General features: G+C 42.8%; 1 protein-coding gene and 1 long non-coding RNA gene across 6 annotated transcripts in view; one reads left to right on the top strand and one right to left on the bottom strand.

Moving 5' to 3' along the window:
• FYB1 (FYN binding protein 1) overlaps positions 1-14,395 on the top strand; it is a 185,662-nt gene that overhangs the window by 34,440 nt on the left and 136,827 nt on the right. The window lies entirely within an intron of this gene.
• On the bottom strand, positions 4,969-13,526 carry LOC126064127 (uncharacterized). Its single transcript, XR_007514450.1, has 3 exons — positions 13,459-13,526; positions 6,028-6,173; positions 4,969-5,733 (listed from the first exon to the last, which is right to left on the bottom strand). It is a non-coding gene; the product is annotated as an uncharacterized LOC126064127 (long non-coding RNA).

Below are 14,395 nucleotides of genomic sequence, written 5' to 3'. Positions count from 1 at the left end.
GTCTAGCATTCTGCCTGCAATCATTTTCAAGTCCCATCATCTATGCTAAAACCTATTAAAACTTGAGTGGCCCAACCTGACCTAGACACCCCTTCTCAGAAATTGCACAAAAGGCTGATGGCAATGTGGTTTAATGCCTGAAACCCAGCTGGACAGGGAACAGCTGGGAATTACTGACTGCGCGAACTTTGACTTCCCTGTCTCAGTTCCTTTATCTGTACCTACGTTCACCTTCCCACCATGTAAGAAGGATTTTGAGAGTCATTGAGTATCTATCTGAGCTCTTTGTTCTAGCACTCTTTCTCACATTGCTTACCTTGGTTTCCTGGTCTCCCCTCCTACTACATCTTAGCCATGCCTCAAAGCATTACAGGATCATGCCAATGCATAATAATTTCTCCTGTCTGGACTGCTTGTTAAGTGCTTGAGATATACTCCATGTAACAGTCATTGTACTATGAACTTTTCAGATTTTTATCACTTGTTTTTCCAAATAACCTCAAGTTTCTCGAGAACAGAGATTTTTGTCTTATTCATCTTTGCCTATAGCACCTAACAGAATGCCTTGCAACCGAAAAGGTACTCAATATATTCATACACAAAAGGTTGAACCAACATTTATTCTATACCAGCCATGTGCCAAGCATTGTAGTTAGGCGCTTCCACACATATTATCTAATTTAGTACTTGAACTCGAGGCTCAAAATGGTGAAGTGACTTGTCCAAGGTTACACAGCTGCTCAAGGGCAATAATTATTTGGTTTGGCAGCTAGAGCTCTTTGACTTTGAGCCAGGTACTTTCTTCTGTTGAATCACACTGCATCCTCCAGTAAAAGTTACTGTTGTTGCTGTCAAGTTGGCTCTGACACATGGCAACCCCATGTATAACAGAATGAAACATCACCTGTTCCTGTGCCATCTTCATGATCGTTGGTATCTTTGAGCTCATTGTGTCTCTTGTATCAATCCATCTGACTGAAGCAATGGCATCACTAGGGTTGGTGTCACCCAGTGTGGTAACTCATGCTGTCATCCTCTTCGTGAACCTCCTTGGTACCAGACCATACAGAATCCTCAGTAATGTTTTTTGTACTAATATTACTCACAAATAGTAACTCCCATATATCATTCCTCTTTTCCTTGAATTACTACTTCATTCTCAAAAGAATAATTGATACAGGTTCATAAATGCTAATTACCACAATATTGTAGCTAAAACACCAGAAAATTTGACAAAATTAGAAACTACAAAACACTAGCAGCAACAAAAACGACAGCACATACTTGTAGCCCGTGCAGTCGATACCCCGTGATTCAAAGTGTCATTGCATTGTGATTGAGTAATAAAGCCAGCTCTGACTTGAGCACATTAAAAACCCACTGCTATCAAGTTGATTCTGACTTATAGTGACCCCATGGGGTTTCCACGACTGTACATGTCTACAGAAGCAGACTGCCACATCTTCCTCCCAAGGAGTCACTGGCGGTTTTCAACCACTGACCTCTTGGTAAGCAGTTAATCACTTTAACCGCTGCACCACCATAAGGCAAGCCAGGGCACATCCGAAGGTTCAAAAAGTAAACTAGCATAAAGTTTTAGCCTTGCTTTTTTGTTGTTATAACTAACCACAGGGATATTTTTATAGATAGTTATTTTGGTGTCACCCCCTCTGACAGTGTCACCTGGTATGGTCTACACTCTCCGTTCCCCTCTAGTGATTCCACTGCATTGAAGGTTTCCCTTGTTTTCACTGACTCTCTCCTTTACCACCTCCAATAAATACTCCTATTTAATAGTTTTCCTTCACAATCATCTTTATCATCCTTCGCTTTCTAATAAATATTATGACATAAAACTTTGAGTAAAATGGAAAGATTTGTACAAGATGATGCTCTTGTGTACAAGAATAATTGGGTCCTTATTATGGTTAAGCTAGGGCAATCAATCATTTGCTCCCTCTCCTAACACTGTAGACTGGTAATAGTTTCAACATTCTCTACGGAGTCCTGGGAATTCCAAGGAGGTTCATCAGAGTTGAGACGGGGGAAATAGGAGGTCCTGAAGTACCCATCCCTACCTCTACTAGAGTGATTTAATTTTACATCTGATTGCAATACAGATTTAATTTGAAAGCAAATCTTCCCACAGCTTTGAAAAATTTGGAAATCTGCTATAGCCCAGTCTCTGACCTCAAGTATTAGGCTGCTATGGGCACACTGTTAGCAAAAGGGCAAACGCTGACTGAATCACTTTTTTAGAGATCCCGTACTTCAAGACTGGAGAAGACTACAAATACGGGACTCTAAGTCCTAGCCAGGACTTCCCTGGAGCCAGCTGTAATGACGGTACATTCACTTCACCAGCTCTATGCCTTGAAGAATGTTAGAGTCCTTCATGCACCAAAGTATTTACTATTGGTCAGGTAGGGCATTGTCCTTCCTACTCACCTGGCTTGAGGTGCTAACAATTAGAAGCCTCAAAGGTACCATACTACAGAGAAAGCACTTTCTCTGAATCGAAAGCCCAGGAGTCAAATCCTGCCTCAGTTGTCAATTTCTCTGTGCCTATGTTTGTCCATCAGTGAAATGGAAATGACATTCCCTGCTTCGCACCTTTAGTAGGTATTCAGTAAATGTTTTCTAAATGGATGGATGGGTGGGTGGGAGGATGAATGGATGGGTGGGTGGATGGACGGGTGGACGGATGGACGGGTGGACGGGTGGGTGGGAGGATGGATGGATGGATGGATGGATGGATGGATGGATGGATGGATGGATGGATGGATGGATGGATGGATGGATGGATGGGTTGCTACAAGTTGGAACCAACTCAAAGGCACCTACCAACAACAAAGAGTCCGCCCACATTATTTGACTCAGGGCCCCCTTGCATCTTCAAAGCCAGCAATGGACAGTCAAGTTTCAGGTTGCATCCCTCTTCTACTTATTAGGACCTTTGTGCTTACATTCCACCTACTTCGATAATCCAGGATAATCTCACTTCACATTCCGCCTATTTAGATAATCCAGGATAATCTCACCATCTCAGGATCCTGCGTTTAATCATATCTGCAAAATCACCTTTGCCTTGTAAGGTAGCATTATTCACGAATTCCAGGATTCGTGATGTAAACATCTTTGGGCAGGAGGAGGCATTTTTCTACTGGCAGCACTATAGGATGGGTTTGGTTATATTGGAAGCAGTACAGAATAGTTCAGAGATCAACACTGGTTGCCTGCTAGAATCATCTGGGGAGCTTTAAAAAGTACGGATGCCTAGGCACCTCGCCCAAATACTGTGACTTAATCGGGCTGCATGAGTCCGGCCATCAGCAATTTCTAAAAGTACCCCTAGAGGGGCGATTACATCATAAGTGAAGGGTCTTGTTTTATTAGCTTTTAGGGTCAGAAAAAAAAAAAAAGAATGGGAGATTATTTCACATGTAAGAAAGGTCTTGTACATATTTTATCTTGTATTTTTTTGGCTAGCCTCACCCTTTAGCTGCTGGAAAGTGAAGGGAGGGGGAGAAATAACTGAATCAAGAAATATGTTACCCTGGTGATTTAAAGTTAAAATCTGTGGTTGTCAGTATTCAGGAGTGCTAACACCCAACGTCTCTTCTTCCTCGCCCTTCAGTTCTGGAAAGACTGTGACAGCATGTTACTGTAGGCGACCACTCTTCCAAAGTTAGTGCATCCAGGGTACAGAATATGTGTGGAAATCTTTCTGTCCCAGGGGAGGTAGAACCAACAGGGTGGCTACTTCAATTTCTTTTGAGAAGCTTTAAAAATAGAAAAGAGTATGAGGAAATACAAAACAAACACCAAGATATCCATCACCACAGATGGGCAAGAATTTTGTCATATTTGCTTGAGTCATTTCTAATATGGGGGAAAAAAAAAACTTTATACATGTTTATTGAAATCCAGTCATCCTTCTTCCCCAGGCCTATTTCCCACCCTTGCTTCCCAAAGGCAGTCTCTATCATGATTTTACTGTATTTCTTCTGAATTTACTTCTTTATCTATCAATGAGTGTCAGTCAGTTTGGCTTATCCTGATGTGTGTGAGCAGGACCCCAAACCCCAGGAAGGATTAGAAGCTGAGCATTTCCATAAGGAGCCATCGCAGTAGAGGCAGGAGGCAGTGAGGAAGGAGAGCAAGGGATAGATTCAAAAGACCCAGGAGATGGATGCAATAGGGCATGTGGGTTAGATGTGAACATGTGAATCAGAGCAAGGAGTCTAAAGCTGACTCTCCCCTCAGGTGTCAGTCTTGTGTGAGTGGTTGACGATGATCGTGGGTATGTTGGATTTGAAATGCCTGCTGGATGTTCAGGTGAAAATACCTCATCAGGAGTGCAACAGTGAAAGCCTCAGAAGAACAACAGGTGAGAAGCAGTAAGGGAGATGATGGTTTTGACCACAGATGGATGAGAGGAGATGCTATTCGGGGCAGAATAGTATAAGGAGACAGGCTTTGAATCAGACAGAGGGCTTGGCTCACATGCCCATGTTAAAAACAGGAACTTGTTAACCCACCGAAAAGGGTTGAACCCACCTGTAGGAATCATTGCTGGTTTTGTTGAAAGGAATCTCTGGGTCCCTTCCTTACTTCTAGTGTTATGGTTTTCTCTCCTTGTCTTTACACCAGTGAGTTCCAAAGTGGAGAGAATGCACCAGAAGGAGAGTTTAAGACATAAAGAGAAGTTATTAGAAATAGTATTTTTTTAAGTCTCTTTTTATTTCCTGTATTTGTTTACATTTTATATTGTTGTTGTTGTAAGGTGCCGTTGAGTCAGTTCTGACTCATAGCAGCCCTATGTACAACAGAGCCAAGGACTGCCCAGTCCTGGGCCATCCTCACAATCGTTATACTTGAGCAACTTGTTGCAGCCACTGTATCAATCCATCTTGCTGAGTCTCCTCTTCCTCAATGACCCTCTGTTTTACCAAGGATGATGTCCTTCTCCAGGGTCCAGTCCCTCCTCATAACATATCCAAAGTATGTGAGATGAAGTCTCACCGTTCTCCCTTCTAAGGAGCATTCTGGCTGTACTTCTTCCAAGATAAGTTTGTTCATTCTTCTGGTAGTCCATGGTATATGAGATGAAGTCTCACCGTTCTCCCTTCTAAGGAGCATTCTGGCTGTACTTCTTCCAAGATAAGTTTGTTCATTCTTCTGGTAGTCCATGGTATATGAGATGAAGTCTCACCGTTCTCCCTTCTAAGGAGCATTCTGGCTGTACTTCTTCCAAGATAAGTTTGTTCATTCTTCTAGTAGTCCATGGTATATTCAATATTCTTTACCAACACCATAAATCAAAGTCATCAATTCTTCTCTCGTCTTCTTTATTCATTGTCCAGCTGTCACAGGCATATAAGGCAATTGAAAATATCATGACTTGGGTCAGGCGCACATTAGTCCTCAAAGTGACATCTTTGCTTTTTAATACTTAAAATACATTTTTTGCAAACGATTTGCCCAATGCAATATGTTGTTTGATTTCTTGACTGCTGCTTCCATGGGTGTTGATTGTGGAGCCAAGTGAAATGATATCCTTGACAACTTTAATACTTCCTCTGATTATCATGATGTTGCTTATTGGTCCAGTTGTGAGGACTTTTGTTTTCTTTATGTTGAGGTGTAATCCATACTAAAGGCTGTAGTTTTTGTCCTTCATCAGTAAGTGCTTCAAGTCCTCTTCACTTTCAGCAAGTAAGGTTGTGTCATCTGCACATTTTAAAATGGATAAGGTATATTAGTAAAATTCTGAGTGTGTGTGTGCATGTGTGTATTAACCCATTGCCATCGAGTCCATTCCGACTTATAGTGACCCAATAGGATAGGACAAAGTAGAACTGCCCCATAGAGTTTCCAAGGAGCACCTGATGGATTTGAACTGCTGACCTTTTAGTTAGTAGCCGTAGCACTTAACCACTATGCCACCAGGGTTTCCGTGTATGTATTAGGGTTTCCGTGTATGTATTAGGGTTTCTGTGTATGTATTAGGGTTTATAAACAGACCCAGTTGTTGCTGAGTTGATTCTGGCTCATGGTAGCCTGACGTGTGTCAGAGTAGAACTGCTTAGGGTTTTCAATGGCTGATTTTTCTGAAGTAGAGTGCCGGGCCTTTCTTCCGAGGTGCCATTGGGTGGACTCAAACTTCCAACCTGCAACCAAGCACATTAACAGTTTGCATCACCCAGGGACTTCTGGGTTTATAAATAAATATCCATATATGAGGGGTGCGTGCTCAAATTTTTTTTTTACTACTGACTTTATGAACCAGGGTTGGAAACCCTGGTTAGTGGTTAAGAGCTACACCTGCTAACCGAAAGGTTGGCAGTTCCAATCCACCAAGCGCTCCTTGGATACCCTGTGGGGCAGTTCTACTCAGTCCAGTAGGGTTGCTATGAGTCAGAAATGACTAGGCAGTAGTGGGTTTTTTTTTTTTTTTTTGGTTTATGCACAATCAGCAATCTTTGGTGACCACTGTTCTGTACGACAAAAAGGAAAGGAGAGACTGAAGGGGGTGGCAGGCACAGTTCTTGCACCCACACTGCTCAAAGATTGCTGACCTCCTTCATCAGGTGTTGTTCATTAATAAAACCCCATGTAGAAAAACTCCCTGGAGGTTTTTCAAGTACCTTATACTTTTTCCTAATATGAGTGCATTTCCAGAACCATAGAAGCTGAGAGCTGGGGAAATCTGTGATGCTCCTTAGAAAGCTTCCTGCTTTCCTGAGAAGCAAGAGGAAAGAGCTGGTTAAAGGAAGGTGTTCAGGGGTCAGAGGGAGGTTAGGGTAGAGGAAAGTAGAGGAAAGCCACCTTTTTCACATATTAAATAGGAGTCAATCCTGCACCTTGCAGACTGTAATCTCTATCTGATATGAGTCCTCCCCCCAACCCCGACACTTTGGGAGGGGAGGAAGACTGTTAAGTCAAAGGAAATCAGCAGAACTTGTTTCTTCCATTCTCATCCTGACTACCAGAGTATCTGCCCTGACAGTGATTTCTGACAGCAGACAGTGAGCTAACTCTGGAAATACACGCCTTTAATGGACTGTGATGGGAATGGAACTGGCTTAAAGACAGAACTCTTGACAACTGAGCGTATGTCAGCAGGGCAGTGGCTAGCTTTCCAAAGGGAGTGGCTCACTGAGCTTATCTGCTGTTTATTAGTTTGGAGGATGGCAAAGCCTACACTCCACTGCCAAACCCACTCCCTTGCTGAGCAAGCAGAAGGTGGGAGTCCTCTCCCCGACTCCCATCTGTCTTTACACTACACTCAGATCCTGGTAGTAAAGGAAGCCATCGGGATTGCACTAAAGTCTAACCTGAAGCTAAATCATTTTCACACCCAAACACATTCATGATTTGTTTTCTGAATAAGTCACTGGAGGCTTTAAACGGCACAGCAGAGCTGGCTTGGCCACCAGCACCAGATCACCTTTCCCTGAAAGGTGGCTAGCACAGTCATTGGCTTCATGGTATTTATTTCTTTAAGGAATAGAATATGACTTGATCATGTGTAAATTGTAGGTAAATAAATGCTTTGATTGCTAAAGTGTAGGGTGTTGTTGTTGTTAGCTGTTGCTGAGTGGGCTGCCAACTTATGGTGATCCCCGTGCACAGCGGAACAAAATTTATGCCCAGTCCTGTGTTCTCCCACTGATCAGTGGTGGATCTGACTGTTGTGATCCATTCACTGGCTAATTTTTGGAATAGATCACCAGGCTTTTCTTCTTAGCCCATCTCAGTCTAGAAGCTCTGCTAAAACCTGTCCAGCATCATAGCAGCATGCAGGCCTCCACTGACAAGACGGATGGTAGCTGCACGCGAGGTACATTGGCCAGAATCGAACCCTGCTCTCCCACATGGAAGACAAGAATTCTACCACTGAACCACCACTGCCCCCATAAGAACAATAAACAGAAGAAAACAAACCTGTTACCTTCAAGTCACTTCTGACTCAGAGTGACTCTAAAGGACATGGTTTCCAAGGCTATAATCTTTCTTTTTTTGTGTGTGTGTGTGCTTTAGGTGAAAGTTTACAGAGCAAATTAATTTCTCATTAAACAATTAATATACATATTATTTCCTAACATTGGTTGCCACCCCCGCGACATGTCAGCACCCTCCCCTTCTCGACCTTGGGTTCCCCGTTTCCATTCATCCGGCTTTCCAGTCCTCTCCTGCCTTCCCACCCTTGTCCCTGGGCTGGTGTGCCGATTTTGTCTATATACGTGGTTGAGCTACGTGCATTATTGTTTGTTTTATATTTCCGTCTAATCTTTGGCTGAAAGGTAAACCTCAGGAGTGACTTCGGTACTGAGTTACAAGGGTGTTCAGAGGCCATACTCTTGGGGTTTCTCCAGTCTTTGTCAGTTCATGGCTGTAAGGAAGCAGGCTCACACAACTTCCTCCTGTGGAGCAGCTAGTAGGTTTGAACTGCCAACCATCTGGTTAGCAGTCCAGGGCTCCTCCTAAATGTAAAATTTTAATTTTGAGAACAGAGAAGCATGTCTGTTGGAGGCCAGAGATGTAAACAGTCCAATGCCTCCAGGCAGTAATTATACTGATCAGATAGAAGTAGGGCAAGGTTTCTCTACCTGGGATAGAGGTGAAGATGGGATGACATAGGAATAATGGAAGAATTTGACTGTGTTATAACCACCAAAATTCTGGTACCCCAAATAGGTGTTTGATGTAATGACTTGAGAGTGAGTGGACCTTCTCCACATCCCACTAAACCCATCAGCTCACCAGTTCTACTACCTTAGTGTTGATTTCCTTGTGTTACAGAACAGAGCTGCAGAGGATAGGAGAAAGAAAGCCTGTATTCATGGACACAAAGAATGAACTATTCATTGAGACAGTCATCATTTGCTTAGAATTACTCTCGTGTCCGGGGGGGAAGCCTTAAACATTTAATAAAACATCCAGAAGCATGGAGGTGTTAGCTATGATTCTGTAGCAGATGTAATGTAAGGCTTTACTTTGATTTAAGAAACCTTTGAACAGTTTTATTTCATTGCTCAGGTTTCTGTGTAATTCTATGAAAAGTGTTAGTGAGTAACTACAAAAATAATGAGAAGTTCATATTCAAATAATAACCCAATATTGGTTTCCTTTAGAAACATATCATGCAGGTAATTCTTTCCAACTTCACCTTCTGTTAATAGTATCTCGGGAACAAATATATGTGAAGAAAAATATGCCCCTTCTATTCTTATTCTTCCCTGTAAATGAAGAAAACATATACTACTGCTATGCAATGTTTTTAAAAAGCCTCACACTGATTTGCTGGTTCCAAAAATTGGTTGCATGTCTTCAGAACATTCACTAAAATGGACTGTACTGAAAACAGTGTTTTTGCTTTTATTGATCAAAAGTCACATAACATAGAGGGACCTGGTGGAAAACAAATGGAATTTTCATCATCATCATCATTATCATCATGCTAAGTTCCTGAGTATCCAATTAATGCATATATTTTCTTTTTTTATATAACATACACGCAGGAAAGTGCACCAATCATAGCTATAAACTCCTAAGAATGCAATTCAATGGCCTGTCCAGAGTGGACATGCCCAGTGACCATCATCCAAAGTAGGGACTAGAATGCTACAAAGAGTCCCTTGCAGACACCCCTGTTTCTAATTAATAGGCAGTGTGTGTGTGTGTGTGTGTGTGTGTGTGTGTGCACGCACGTGTGCACGTGTGTGTGTACCTGGTTTTGTGTTGCACTTACAAGAACTCAAGCCCACGGGTTCAGAAAGCACAACTTCTAGATTTCAATGTCAAGGGCAGTGGGTCCAGCACAAAACTGCAAGTTGGAGAACCCTCTGGAACCCCAAGTCCAGCTTTAAAGAGCAAGGCCATATTTTCCCTTTTGAGAAAAGAGTTTATAAAACATGGAAGTTGAGTGTTTTTATGTAATAATAACATCAGCTCAATTGCAGGAACATATTATCGTGTTCCTTAACGCACTTCATGGCTTTTCGCTGGTTCTTATTAAATCTTCAGACTCTTTCAGCCCCTATCAGTAAGCTTAACTACTAATCCAAGTCAAAAAAATAAATAAGCTCAATGCTTTAATTAAGTCTTTCTTAATGTGTAAATTTCTTCTCCCCACTGTTGAAAAGCTAACTTTTTCAAACAAGTTTTCATATACAGGGGCTGAGGGGTATAAATTGCTGGGACAAGCACAGAAAAAAAACAATTGCCCACAAACTAGAAAGCTGTCCTTGGCCTCTAATAAATTAATTCATTCAACAATTTTTATAAAGTACCTTCTGTATGCCAGGCAATGTGCTAGAAGGTAGGAATAAGAGATGAATTATCCACAGTTCCCACTCTTAAGAAGTTCAAGATCTAATGGAAGAGACAGACTTGTCTCCCTACAATTGAAAGATAGCATGGAAAGTCAGGGGAGTCCCTGGGTGGTCCAAACAGTTAATGTGCTCAACTGCTAACAGAAAGATTGGAGATTTGAGTCTACCCAGAGATGCCTCAGAAGAAAGGCCTGGCAATCTACTGCCAAAAAATCAGCCACTGAAAACCCTGTGGAGCTCAGTTCTACTCTGACACATGGGATCACTATGAGTTGGAATTGACTCAACTGGTGACTGATGGTTTACAGAAAGCCAGAGGAACGGTGCCTTACCCAGTCTTGGGGACTAAGTTCAGTAGGAGATAATGCCTAGGCTGGACTTTGGAGCACGGACACTGGTGAAAAAGGAGAGGATGAGGCACATTCCAGGAAGGAAGGGCACGCTCCTGGATTTGACGGATTGTTTTGTTTCATTTCGTTTTTGACATTACAGAGAGATTGGGGGAGGGGAGAAAAAACAAAAAGCAATTCCAAACCCCAACTGGGAATCCTTCATGGCCCATGTTAGGTGTCTCTTGTTGGGTGAAGCCTTCCTCAACTCTTCTGCCTCTACACAGTAGTAATTACTTCCTCCTGTGTACTTCCTGACACTCAATTCATACCTGGAGCTTCATGCTTTTCACACTTAGCTGTACAGGGTCTGTCTCTACAGTGGTTACAATACGGGTCTGACTGCTGCAAAAGACACCCAGTGTAAGACTGCTGTTTAAAAGTTAAAGTTTCTTCTCCTTTTCTTCCCTCACAACAGACCACAAAATCCAGGGATGGTAGACTTGCTCCCCAGTGTCAGGGGCCAGGCTCCTTCCATCTTCTGTCTCTACCATCCCTAGGGTATTGCCCTAGTTAGACATCAAAGGACCAGAAAGACTCAGGCTTACACAACATTCCAGCCAGCATGGTGGGGAAAGCATTAAGGGCACAGTTCAGAAGCTACGTGCATCACTTCTGTTGAGATTTCATTGCCCAAACTTAGTCATATGGCCACATCTGGTGTCAAGAGAGGCTAGAAAACGTCATATTCTATGTGGTTGTGTTGATGGTGTTGTTGTTAGGTACCGTCGAGTTGGTTCCAACTCATAGTGAGCGTTTGTACAATAGAACCAAACACCACCCAGTCCTTCACTGTCTTCACAATCGTTGTTATGCTTGAGCCGATTGTTGCATCCACGGTGTCAATCCATCCTGTTGAGGGTCTTCCTCTTTTTCACTGGCCCTCTACTTTACCAACCATGATGTCCTTCTGCAGGGACTCGTCCCTCCTGATAACATGGCCAAAGTACATACAGTGAAGTCTCACCATCCTCTCTTCTAAGGAGCATTGTGGCTGTACTTCTTCCATGACAGATTTGTTCATTCTTCTGGCAGTCCATGGTATATTCAGTATTCTTTGCCAACACCGTAATTCAAAGACATCAACTCTTTCTTGGTCTTCCAGCTTTCACATGCATATGAGGTGATTGAGAATACCATGGCTTGGGTCAGGTACAACTGAGTCCTCAAAGCCCTCGATATGTTTGTGTGTGCCCAGCTAAAATTCACAAATTCCCTTACTATATGTACAACTCAAACCCGTTGCCATCAAGTTGATTCTTACTCAGAGTAACCCTATAGAACAGAGTGGAATTGCCCCATAGGGTTTCCAAGGAGCAGTTGGTAGATTTGAACTTTCAACCTTTTGGTTAGCAGCCGAGCTCTTAACCACTACACCACCAGGGCTCCAAGGCTAGCAAAGCATTATAAAACAAAGATAAAACAAAAAAATCTCCAAATGAACAAAATACAAATAAAAGAGAAAGAGAAAAAAAAAAGATCATGTGACAGAGATTGTATGTGGCCTGAAATATTTACTACTTGCCCTTAGCAGAAAAAAAAATTCCTGACATATATATATAGGAGTCAGCTCCTTTTTTTTTTCTTTTCCCCCTCTGCAAAAGGCCAGTAGTAAATATTTTAGGCCACACACAATCTCTGTCGCATATTCTTTTTTTGTTTCCTCCTCATTTGTATTTTGTTCATTTGGAGATTTGTTCTGTTTTTGTTTTATAACACTTTAAAAATATCAAAGCCATTTTTAGGTTGAGGGCTATATATAAAGAGTTCTGTAAGCCATACTTTGCAACTATGTAGGAAGGAGAAATCACATTGGGAGAAAAGTAGTCATGTCTGGCACAACCTGCACAAGATTGTAAGCCACTAGAGAAGAACAGCCTTGACTTGTTCACCTTATTAGCCTCAGCACGGTGCTGGACATACTCAGTAGTTGTTCAAAAAATGTTTATGACTGATGAATGGATGAATGAAAGAGTAGAAGAAGGAAGGCCCAAAACAAAACCAAATCCATGCTGCCGAGGCAACTCTGACTCATGGTGACCCCATGTGTGTCAGAGTAGAACAGTTCATAGGCTTTGCAGTGACTGTTAATCTTAGGGAAGTAGATTGCTAGGCTTTTCTTTTGCAGCATGCTGGATGGATTCAAACTGCCAACCTTTCAGCTAGTAGCCAAGTACATGCCATTGAGCCACTCAGGGACCTAGAAGGAAGGTAAACCCTTTGCTATCCAGCTGATTCCAGCTTATAGTGACCCTATAGGATAGAGTAGAACTGCCCCATAGGGTTTCCAAGGCTGTAATCTTTACGGACGCAGACTGCCACATCTTTCTCCTGTGGAGCAGCTGGTGGGTTCAAACTGCCAACTTTTTAGTTAGCAGCAGAGCTATATAACCACTGTGCCACCAGGACTCCTCAGAAGAAAGGTAAAAACCAAAAACCAAACCCATTGCTGTTGAGTTGAATCCAGAGGTGTAGGGGAGGTTAATTTAACAACTATAAAAATAGTTTATTAAAATCCTGTTTAGTCCCAATGTATGTTTCACAGCATAGATTCTCCTTTGAATACTTCATTTTCTCCAGACTTTGAAGAAAAGCCTAACCAAGAGCAGAAGACAGTGAGTCCACTGGGCTTTTCCCTGTGTCTACCCTTCCGCCCCACTCCCAATTCATACAGACAAGCACCCCACCCCACTTCACCTCCTGACCACAGGTGTAGTTAGGTCCCAAACCTTCCGAGCGGTGGAGGGTCCTCCGTGATCCAGAGTCCCCTCCTTGACTTCTGTGGCAGCCAGACAACCCTGGGTGTGTGGATCAATTATGGGACTGAGGCCTTTCAGCCCGTGAACAGTGTGGTTGGAGGCAGGAGGAACTTGTTTTCATTTTGTCCTTTTAAGTAGCACATGCTTCGTGAGAATGTCAGCAGAAATGTCCAGGCTGAATAGACACTTTTTAGTTCCCCTCTTCCTCCCCCTTATTACTCAATATCCTGAGGACATAATAGAACCTTTCTTGTCTAAGTAAGCCTGGTTGGAAAGGGAGGGGGAATTACCCAACCATTTCCCTGCACAAACCCCTGCCAGGCATCAGAAAGTGCCACAGTCCTTGGATTCCACAGACAGAGCAGACATGAGCCAAAAATGAGGGTGGGCCCAGGCCCTGGCCCCAGGAAGACCCACTAAATGAGGCCATCCTCCCACCTGATTCTGCAGGAGTCAGGTAACAGCCATGTCCAAGTTTCTTCTTTCAAATAAATGTGCAAATTTTTACAGCAGAAAAAGGTGCCACCCCCAGATTCTGGCAGCACAGGCCGTGCGAGCTGGAATAAGTGAAAGAAAGGCACGTCCTGTGAGGAAACTATTAAGAGAGATAGACATCGGACACTAAAACGCGGCTGCATTGTACCTGGAGGATGATAAGCAGATAAAAATATGGCTTGGAGTGCGTCTGTCACTTGGTCTTATGGCCTGCAATGTGTCTGTTACTTGATCTTTTGTAACTGGATGGGACCTGTCTTCGTTATCTAGTGCTGCTATAACAGAAATACCACAAGTGAATGGTTTTAGCAAGCAGAAATTTATTTTCTCACAGTTCAGGAGACTAGAAGCCTGAATTCCGGGTGCCAGCTCTAGGGGAAGTCTTTCTCTCTCTGTTGGCTCTGGGGGAAGG

This window comes from Elephas maximus, chromosome 2 (genome assembly GCF_024166365.1).
Source record: "Elephas maximus indicus isolate mEleMax1 chromosome 2, mEleMax1 primary haplotype, whole genome shotgun sequence".
Lineage (NCBI taxonomy): Eukaryota > Metazoa > Chordata > Mammalia > Proboscidea > Elephantidae > Elephas > Elephas maximus.
The sequence above is the reverse complement of the archived record's forward strand: the minus strand, read 5'-3'. Positions and strand labels throughout refer to the sequence as shown.